Below are 11,278 nucleotides of genomic sequence, written 5' to 3'. Positions count from 1 at the left end.
CTCCATTGTTGGTGGGATTGCAAGCTTGTACAACCACTCTGGAAATCAGTCTGGAGGTTCCTCAGAAAATTGGACATAGTACTACCGGAGGATCCCGCAATACCTCTCCTGGGCATATATCCAGAAGATGTCCCAACCGGTAAGAAGAACACATGCTCCACTATGTTCATAGCAGCCTTGTTTATAATAGCCAGAAGCTGAAAAGAACCCAGATGCCCCTCAACAGAGGAATGGATACAGAAAATGTGGTACATTTACACAATGGAATACTACTCAGCTATTTAAAAAAATGAATTTATGAAATTCCTAGGCAAATGGATGGACCTGGAGGGTATCATCCTGAGTGAAGTAACCCAATCACAAAGGAACTCGCACAATATGTACTCACTGATAAGTGGATAATAGCCCAGAAACTTAGGATACCCAAGATATAAGATACAACTTGCCAAACGCATGAAATTCAAGAAGAACGAAGACCAAAGTGTGGACACTTTACCCTTTCTTAGAAATGGGAACAAAACACCCATAGAAGGAGTTACAGAGACAAAATTTGAAGCTGTGACGAAAGGATGGACCATCTAGTGACTGCCATATGCAGGGATCCATCCCATAATCAGCTTCCAAATGCTGACACCATTGCATACACTAGGAAGATTTCGCTGAAAGGACCCAGTTATAGCTCTCTCTTGTGAGACTATGCCAGGGCCTAGCAAACACAGAAGTGGATGATCACAGTCAGCTATTGGATGGGTCACACGGCCCCTAATGGAGGAGCTAGAGAAATTACCCAAGGAGCTATAGGGAACTGCAACCCTATAGGTGGAACAACAATATGAACTAACCAGTACCCGGGAGCTCTTGTCTTTAGCTGCATATGTATCAAAAGATGGCCTAGTCGGCCATCACTGCAAAGAGAGGCCCATTGGACTTGCAAACTTTATATGCCCCAGTACAGGGAAACGCCAGGGCCAAAAAGGGGGAGTGGGTGGATAGGGGATTGGGGGGTGGGGGTGGGTATGGGGGACCTTTGGGATAGCATTGAAAATGTAAATGAGGAAAATACCTAATAAAAAAAAAAGAAGGTGGGGGAAGTCAGTGGGGCACAGGCAAAGCAGACATGTAGCCAGACAAGTGTTTCTCTGAACTTTTGTGAGTTATTAGGGCAAATCACTGAAGCTTGAAGGCGGCTGTAGAAACTCCCAATTTGCAGCTAAGATAGAGTATGAATGATGTGTGGGGCCTACGACTTTTGATGGTTAGTTAAAACAGGGTTGGCACTGTGGGGTTGAGCCCTGAACTTTCAGGGTTAGCACTAAGTCTAGGGAGCAAGTATTTGTGGTATGTGTGGTGGGGGACCAACTGTGGCTCTGAGTCTGCTGAGTCCTCTGCTTCCTTCCTCCCTCTCAGGGTTTCCAGACACTGCTGGGATTTTCAGAAGGATGGGGACTGGGGGGTGGGGGTGGGAAAGAGGTCCTTCTCCAAGGATCTTAGTGCTACATCTCTTGTAGAGGAAGGCCTTCTCCAATGATCTTCAATGAAACAGCTCTCTTAGACAATCTTAGCTGTGCGCATACCTTTATTGGGGTGGGTTTGTACACATGCACTTTATTTGGGGTGAATCATGGGTGTATATGGGTTTTGGAGAATGGGACTGAGTTTTCAGAGTAAATGAAAATCATTGGCTAGAGTTTTAAAGTTCTGGGAATGCCTCATTTGCACAGAGAGGTATGCCAGGAATCCCACATAGTTGCTGGGCAGCTTCTTGGCGGGGCTGAGGGGAACAGGAAGTTGGACTTGTAGGTCTACCAAAGACTATTTGACCTTCCCCCAGTAGAGGGTGTGGGGTTTTTGGCTCCCCAGACAAGGTCAGAGAAGAGAAAGCCCTGCTGGAAAGGGGCCTCCATTTTGCACGGAACTCAGAGAAGCTATCCAGTCATGGCAGACTTCGACCTTAATTAGCAGGGCTCCCCCACAGTATCAGAACTGAATTAAGCTCTGCATCGTCCAGTTGGTGTCTGAGGAGAAATATAAAATGTCCTGGTGTAGGAAGCTAATGCAAGTGTTTTTCCATCTGGCAAATGCAGTCTACTTATCCCTCTCATTGCACTCCACATGGAATCTTGGAGACACTGTGAGCTTTGCTGCATTACCGACGCCTGACTCAGCTACCTTACAAACTATAAAACTGTAACGTTGACTGTATCTACCTTATAGATAGACACAGTTGTTGTCAGGGTGGTAAACGTGAATGTAAATCTCCCAGAATCACAGCTGCCAAACAGCAAGGACTCAGCAAATGTTACCCACCATTATGGTTCCCTCTGCCCTTTGCAACTGTTTGAAAAACTGGCTGCCACTCACTCTTCAGGCCACAGGCAAAGCATCCCCCAAGGGAACCTTTGCCCAACTACCCCAGTTCTCTCCTGACTCAGCGCCATGCCATGCTATCTCCATTGGTTAGATGCAGGAAATAATTCAGCTCATATTTTTATCATGGGGTTCCCCAAGTGCATTAACATTTCATTTCCTTCTGAATCTCGTTTATTTAGTATATTTATGACCTAACACAATGCCTTATGCATGGAAAGCATCCTGTATATTATTATTGGTGGGATAAATGAATGGACCAATGAACTGGTGTTTGAAACAGTGGAAGAGAGGACCAGTTTGACAAAGCACTAGCTTGTGTGTATGTGAGGGGAAAGATTTAGTGACAATTCTGAGGCAGAATTGTGGGGGTGGGGGTGGGGCAGTGAATGTTTAAGTGAAATAGAATTTGATAAATCTTTGTATAAAGTGGACCCAAGAATTGACAGTTCTAGGAAAATCTCCAGTTATCCCACACTCCTGCTCTGGGGACCACAGTTTAAGGAAAAACAAAACAAAACACAGTGGCAGATAAAAGAAAAAGAAGGGAACTGTGTATATCCCTCAGTGGGAGAGCACTGACCTACATGTCAAAGGCCCTGGGTTCAATTCCCAGTACAGTAAATCAGTGAACAGACAAATGATCCTCTTGTACCTTATTTATTAAATATTCTCGTTTGAAAGCTGCTCTTATTACTATACTAATTTTAAAATTACCACTCCTCTTTAAAAACAGAGGGAAATAAACCTAAGGGGTGAAAATTTTGATTGAAATTATAGTCGAGGGCAGAAATCCCAAGTGCACGTGTTGTCGGCAAACATCACTCACCTCGCTTCGATTGCCATCAATGTGTAAGAAAGGACTTTTAGTTCCTAGGATGAGCCATAAAACCAGGCCATGCCTTTTCTGAGTCTGACAAATCTTAATTCAGAAAGTTCACTCATTTTAGAATTTCATTTTAATTTGTATTGAGGTCCTGGGCTTAATACTTGGGTCTTTAGACTTTGGAGCAGTTACCCTGTAAGCCATCTTACCATTTTATCATTTTTTATAACTACAAAGGTGTCAGCTGCCTCTAAGCAGTGGTGCCTAGGAGGCCACTGGCTGAGTTTATGTACCTACCCACCCACCTGCCTACATACCTACTACCTACCTATCTACCTAACTATGTCTGTCTATGTGTCTGTCCACTCTATCTATCTATCTATCTATCTATCTATCTATCTATCTATCTATCTATCTATGTATCTATCTATGTATCTATCTATGTATCTATCTATGTATCTATCTATGTATCTATCTATGTATCTATCTATCTATCTATCTATCTATCTATCTATCTATCTATCTATCTATCTATGTATCTTACCTATATACCCAACTACCTACCTCTTTGTTTCTTTGTCTCTCTCTGTCTCTCTCTCTGTCTCTCTCTGTCTCTGTCTCTGTCTCTGTCTCTCTCTCTCTCTCATGAAGCCACAGTTAAGGGTGTGGCTCATTAACTATGACAGCAGGTCAGATCCAGCTTACTGCTTTATTCTATAAAGTTTTACCTTCCAATAAAAACATCCACACTCATCTGTGGCTGGTTTTCCACTACAACGGCAGGCCAGAGAAGGCCACAGCAGAGATTTTTATGGTCCATAAAATCTAAAATACAAGACCTAGCATGGAAAAAGTTTACTCCTGTGCACGGGACAGGAGGAGAATGAGCTATTATTGGGTTTGCTCAAAAGGTCAGGCTGTATCCCAGCTCCTGAGTTTACAAGTGAGATAAATCCTGTGTGGTCTTCACTGCCCTTACCACTTCTATTTCCAGGTCAAGTGTACGAGGCCTAGTGTACTCTTTTAATAACCCCATAAAATACATTTCATTAAGACAATATAGACTCCATGACCAGGGGAGAATACACTTATCTAGAATGTTTGCTGCGATGCTTAGGCTTACGTGCTCAGAGAGCGCGTGCCAGCAGATGTGTTGGGAAATCCGTTTCCTGGCATTTGGTTTCTATGTGTTCTCTTTTCTAAATGAGAGCTAAGAAGTTGAGATCTCCCTCCCCCACCCCACCCCACCCCCGCCCCACAGTAGCCATTTCCTTACCACAGAGAGAGTGCTTCCTCTCAGCCATCCTGTTTTTCAGTTGGCTCTGTTTTCCCTGGGGTACAAACATCTCCCGGGTACCAGACAGAAAATGGCAAATGGGTAACATATGGTGCCTAAGGGGAAAATCGCTTGGGATTCAAGGAAAGCATTGAGGAAAAAAAAATCTCGATAGCAGACGTGCGCCTTTCTGCCTGTTTGCAAACCAGACTTGCTCAAGAACCACCCATCTAATCCCATGCATGTCTTCCTACGTGACTCAAGGAATTCAACTGCATGTGAGATGTGGATCATACCCACCTATGGGAATTGAAAAGTCATAGAAACACATTATTTCCATTAGAAATGAGCTAGCTTGGTTGAAGACTTTGATAGTGAGCACTGGCTTTTGGAACTCGATAATAGGTCAGCCAGTTTTAATAACGGAATGGACCAAATGCCTGCAACTTCTGGCATCTCAATATTTTACACGGAACAAGAAAACACAGACAGCCTGGAGTGATCTACATCAACCTGAAAGAGGAGGGGGGAGAGACAAAAATTCTACGGTGTACTGAAGGGAAAAGAACATGAGGGAGGAAAGAAAGGAAGGGAAGTCCTTGGATGGTACGGAATAAGAAATGAACACCTGTCTATAGAAAGCCTGTAAAAGGGTGGGGGAGATAGCAGAAAGGAAAAGGTATTGGACCTGCTGCAATATGCCTGAAGAGGTGGCAGCTGGCTATTTCTAGAAAGAGAAAGAGCCTGGGAGAGGCAGCAGGAGATGGCAGTGTCCCACTGTACCTGAGCCCTGGATCCTGGACTGGTCTTCTCAACATCTGCTCTCTGCCATTTGTATATCCTGCCTCCTTTTCTGCACTGAGCTACCTTAGTACATGCCACCCAGATCACGGCTGTCGAAAGCACCAACTCTTTGTGTCAGTTGACTTTACCAAAACCTTAAAAGCATGAGACAAGGGAAAATCACAGCTACACTGTGGCTGGAAGCTTATAATGAAAGGTCTCGGCTGCCAGAGATTCTGCCTCACTATGAGGTTGTCAGTCACTGGCTGTGGAGCTAAGGCTCAGCCAGTAGCCTATGGCCATGGCAAATTGAAACAGGGGATGCTGATGACCAATTCTAGAAATCAGAGACCAGAGATAGGCGTTAGACCTGTTTTTCCTTGATCCTGAAAGCCATGGAAGACCTAGTCAGCTAGGGTCCTTAATAAGCAGACATACTGCAACAAGTTAGCAGGATCCTCTGAGTGTGTAAACAGACAGATACTGCAACAAGTTAGCAGGATCCTCTTGAGTAGGATCCTGACGCGGATTTCTGCAGAAGACTGGTTTCTCCTAAGATAACTTGATAGAAATTAGATTTGAGCCGGGCGGTGGTGGCAAACACCTTTAATCCCAGCACTTGGGAGGCAGAGGCAGGCGGATTTCTGAGTTCGAGGCCAGCCTGGTCTACAAAGTGAGTTCCAGGACAGCTAGGGCTATACAGATAAACCCTGTCTCAAAAAAAAAAAAAAATAGATTTGAACAAATTCACCAAACACTCCTTCTTTTTTTCACTGTTGTTTAGTTCACTATTGCTATAGTATAGCAGATAATAAATATTTTTCTACTAAAGGTAGGTGATGACCACTAGTCAGGGATTAACGCTCCAAACCAGAAGGGATAGCTTCTAGTGGCAACCACTCTGGTGGTTCATCTTCATTGTATACCCTGACAGGAGACACTGCACTGGGCCCAACTGGGACAGCACTTCCACAGAGGTTTAACCAAGGAAGAAAGGCACGTCCTCAATGTGGGTGTCATTCCAGGGACTGGACTTTCAGACCAAACGAAAAGGGCGAAAAAAGGAAACCAGCTGCGCTCCAGTGTTCATCTCTCCCTGCTTCCTGACTGCAGACACGATGCGACCAGCCACTTTGAGGGTCTGCTACCCGGCTTTTCCTGCCATGCTGGGCTGATCCCTTCAAACCTCATGCAGAATAAATCCTTCCTCATTGAAAGTGCTTTTGTCTAATATTCTGTCACAGCAATGAGAAAACAATAACTACCACATCTCCATGCTCTAACACGTGGCATGTTTCTGACCTTGGAGTTTGAACTTGGTCATAGTGAAATTTAGAGAATTAAGAAAGAAAAGAAAACAAGTTTTTAATCTTAAGCGTTGCTATTAGACTATTTTCATTGTAGAAACATTTTACATCACATCACATAATGTAGCACTGAAAGCTTCTTTCTAATGAAAAATGGCTAAAGCTGTGGTGTGCAACTGTGCACATGATGTGGAAAACAAGCATTTTAATTGTAGACTTTTAGTTTCTCAAACCCCAGCTTGATGTGCAGCATGCCTGGACAAGACAAGAGAAATAAAAGAAACATTCTGTTTTCAAACATCTTTCTGCTAAGACATCATTTTGGTTAAACCTCTCAAAAATGGCTGTGTTTGCACCCTTACTGTTGGGATTTCTGGGCTCATCTGTGGCGTGTTAGTCCAGTCCTGTGGCTCTAAATTTAGAAAGCCCACTTGGGAGAATTCCAAGGTAATCACCAGAAGGGCTGGAGCCCAACGGAGACCACTCCAGAGAGCCCAGGGAAGGAGTCAAGGAGAAATCTCAGGCAAAATTTAGAAACCGTCTGTTTAACTCTTGGCATAAATGCAATCAAATCAAACCTTTGGATATTTAAAACCAAATAAAATAAAGGATGATTCTCATACTCAGAGAGTAAAAATGAAAGGAAGAAAGAAAGAAAAACAGACATTTCTAATGCATCTATTTAGTTATTACATAAAAGTCATAATTACATGAAGGCTGTAAACTATATTTGTTATGTATAAATGGCAGATTTTAAAGTTGTTATTTCAGTTACTAACACACTACAGATGTGCTATGTATCTTCTGAGATAAGTCTGTGCCCTGCCCAAATTTACATCACATTTTATAAAATACTCATTTTTTTTCAGACATTTTGACATACATAACCATCCCTGGGTTATTTCTGATATAATACCATGATTGCAGGGACTTACAGGAGGGGGGGGTTACCTAGGAACTGTGGTTCCAGATGACCAGAGTTCATGGTAGCAGAACAAGGATGTGCATCACAAAACAGCTGAGAACTCACATCTGGATCCACAAGTGGAAGGCAAAGAAATGGCATGAAACTTTTGAAAGCTTAAAGTCCACTGCCAATGATAAGTCCACATCCTCCAATAAGACCACACCTCCTAATCCTTCCCAAACAGTTCTATCAACCAAGGACCAAGTATTCAAACACAGGAGCCTATGGGCACTGTGCTATTTCAAACCACCATACGCTACAAATTTACTGAGGTGAACTGAGGCTATTGGGTCAGGTGAACATATTAAAATTCATAAGGAAACGAGATCCAAGAACTTGCCGGACACACCAGACCAAGGAAAGGATACAACTCTCTCACCTAGACCTCATTAAGAACTGGCACATAGAACCATGCACACTTGGCCCCACCTACTTGTCATGTGACCACCCATAACAAGGACAATAGTTAGAGAACTCCCAACTGCTTCCAGGGCTTCAGCTTAGCTCTGCCCTCACTGTTCAGACAGCCCACCCTTCTGTTTGTCTGTCTAGACCAGCAGGTGACCCATCTGTCTGCCCATTCTTTCATCTGGAACTAGTTCTGATAGCTCAGAGGTTGAATCCAACCATGCAGTTTCACATCCAGCCCGAGAGAGCTGCAGGAGGCTGACCCATAAGAACAGCTAACTCCCAACAGCCCTGTTCCGTTCACATGTCATCTCAGCAGTACAGACTCTAGCTAGATTTCTTTTTTTTTTATTAGGTATTTTCCTCATTTACATTTCTAATGCTATCCCAAAAGTCCCCCATACCCCCCCCACTCCTCTACCCACCCACTCCCACTTTTTGACCCTGGCGTTCTCCTGTACTGGGGCATATAAAGTTTGCATGTCCAATGGGCCTCTCTTTCTAGTGATGGTCGACTAGCTTCCTAGCTTCTCCAGACTTCCGAAACGCCTTGCATTCTGTGGTGGGCATTCTGAAACCTCTACATGAATATAAATAAATATGTGTATAGATATAGATATCTATAGATACGGATGATATAGACAATTGTGTGGAATGTAATGTGTGCTCTGAGAATATTATTAGTAATTAAGACTGGAGTGAAAGTGAATCCTGCTCACCTAAGCCAAGATTACCAAGGAAAAAGGGAATGTCTAGCAAAGTGCTACCATGAAATTGGTATGCCCTGTAACCTATTGTTAGTCAACTCTTCTGGCATTGAGCAAAGACACAAACACAACTATGTGCTTCTGACATTGAACACTCACAACATATCTATGTTATATGTAGCCTAACCAAATGCTACAGGAGCTGAAGCAATATTCATAATAGATTGGCTACTTATCATCAAAAATATATTATAGCGCTTCATATACTCCAATGCTCCAGTCTCAGACAAGTTAATGTGTCCAACGGTGGGACAGGCTTTTCCATCAAAGATGGCCAGGGTGCACAAAGGCCAGTCTTTTATAACCCTCTTCCATCTAGTGAAACTCTCATGTATGTACTTTTTTGCTTAAACCCCAGACAACAAGATGTTCCTGAAACTTCACTCTGTATCACACCCTTCCCCTTCCTGATGATTGCAAATTAGTCAATTTCATCAGACTGTGAGATCAAGCTCTCAACAATAGAGTGAGCCATAGGTCCCACCCTGCATTAGAATACAACCTAAGTGACCTTACCAACCACATGCACTTGCTCTCCTGGTTTGGGTCATTACACATCCATTCTTTTGCAAAAGTAAAGACCGTCTGGAACAACTCTGATACTGTTTACACATCTGTATGTGCGACATCATAAGTACTCTGATACTCTCTTCCAATAAAGGGAGACGTGTTGACGGTATTACAACAGCCTTTAAGGCTAACAAGAAGCCACACACATGCTAATACCACACACTTTCCCAAGAAGAGCACTGAGTCAAAAATGACAAAAGCCATAGCCTTAAAGGATCCTGGGCACAAGAGCACAAGACAATTTATGAGGATATAAATAACTATAATACAAGTCTCAGAGCAGAGGATTCAGGCATCCGTGGAATTCATCTCCTATCGCTTGTGGCTGGAATTCATATAAGCCTAGAAGGGTGGGTAGGTGTCACCCAGGCAGAAAGAAAAGGAACAGATTCTAAAATAAATCATGAAACTCTAATTTCTTGGGCTTAAGAAGAATCGTGAGTCAGCCAGAACACCAAAAGAGGACTTTGGGACAATTCCACTGCTTTCTTTCTTCTTCTTCTTTTTTTTTTTAAATATATTTTAAGCCCCTTTCCTCACCCAAACAGATACATGTACATATATTAAAAATACGTACAAGAAATGTTTCTTTAGTCCTAATATTAGGTAGCTAAACAGACAGACAGACGTCAGTCGTCTTGGAGTACATTAACCTCCTGTTTCCCTGGTAACAGGAGAAAAGGAAGCATCACATTTTCCCTCCTTAAATTTGAAAATATCCCGTGAAAAAGTGGGCTTTCAAGAGGCCTAGTGAAGAAAATCTAACGCCTATTAGTCAAAACAAAAAAAACAAAACAAAACAAAACAAAACAAAACAAAAAAAAAAACGAATGGATCCAGGTGGAGACTTGCCATTCTGATCCATCTCAAAGACTAGACTTTACATACCATTGTTTCTTTTGCTTGAAGCTCTTTTAACACCTGTCAATCACCTGGCCAGGAGACCGGGCCAACAAAACAAAACACAACAAAACAAAACACAACACAACACAACACAACAACAACAACAACAACAACAACAACAATAAATGATTCACTGGAAGACAAGCCAATGGAATGGGAGGAATAATTACCTCTTAAGGAGAAATAATCTTTACTCCCCCCCACCCAGCCTTCTTCCCTCAGGAAGTCAGATCCAACACTTTGTTGCTAAGTGTGCACATGAATACTTTTCCCCCTTCTTTCTCTCTGTTTCTCAGAGACTGGCCCAAATCCTCAGTGCACTTTCCTTGACACTGTGTGCGTTCACAACTCTTGCTTTCAACTCCCTGCAGCTTTTACAGCTCCCTTCATCTGCCAAGCTCCCCTGCCAACCAGAGCCCAGGATACAGAACATAATTCCTTCCTCTTACCCATCTTCCTCCTCTCAGCTGTTGCCATGGCTTCTATAAAGCTTGCCTGCTGGGCTCCTCTCCAACTAATAAAAGATATTCCTCAATGTTTTTTCTGATTCTGTTTTTAAATTCCTTTTATCAGTTCCCCAAAAGGGAACCCCAATTGTACACTGGAATAACAGTCTGTAAGAGCCTGACTAATAACTGTGGAAAAGAGCCTGTGTTTCGGCAGAAGGTGGGGAAAATGGTGGACAGCTCTGAATCATCCAATTTGAAGAGATAATTAGAAAGAAGGTTGTGAGAGGTAGAGCAGTGGGGTATTCCCCTGTTCCAGGCTCTCTGTATTCTAGGGCAGGCGTCACTGTACTTTCAAGAGAAGGGGAAGGAAGAAGAAAAGCACAAAGCAAATCCCCTGGAAAGTTAAAGCTCCCATTCTGACACAGCCCACACGTTCCTTCTTGACTTTCGAAATCCTGGGCGCTCACTTCTGTTTGCTCTCCTGCACAGAGGCAAACATTCTATATTCACAGGCCATCTTGCTTAAGACAGTTAAAGTTGAAGTGTGTGCATTAAGGTTAGTGTCCATGAAGAACAGCGGCTGGCAGTAAAATCACGTGACATAACCTCTGAAAAGCAGGAGCTGGTGTCACAACACCTGGCAGTGATTCCTATG

At 43.0% G+C, this 11,278-nt stretch overlaps 1 protein-coding gene across 3 annotated transcripts in view; it reads right to left on the bottom strand.

The window, feature by feature from the left end:
- The window catches only part of Cyp39a1 (cytochrome P450, family 39, subfamily a, polypeptide 1), an 84,060-nt gene that overhangs the window by 30,043 nt on the left and 42,739 nt on the right, over positions 1-11,278 (bottom strand). The gene's annotated exons all lie outside the window — the stretch shown is intronic.

The sequence above is a fragment of the Mus musculus genome, chromosome 17 (assembly GCF_000001635.26).
Source record: "Mus musculus strain C57BL/6J chromosome 17, GRCm38.p6 C57BL/6J".
NCBI lineage: Eukaryota > Metazoa > Chordata > Mammalia > Rodentia > Muridae > Mus > Mus musculus.
This window is presented reverse-complemented; position numbering and strand designations above follow the sequence as displayed.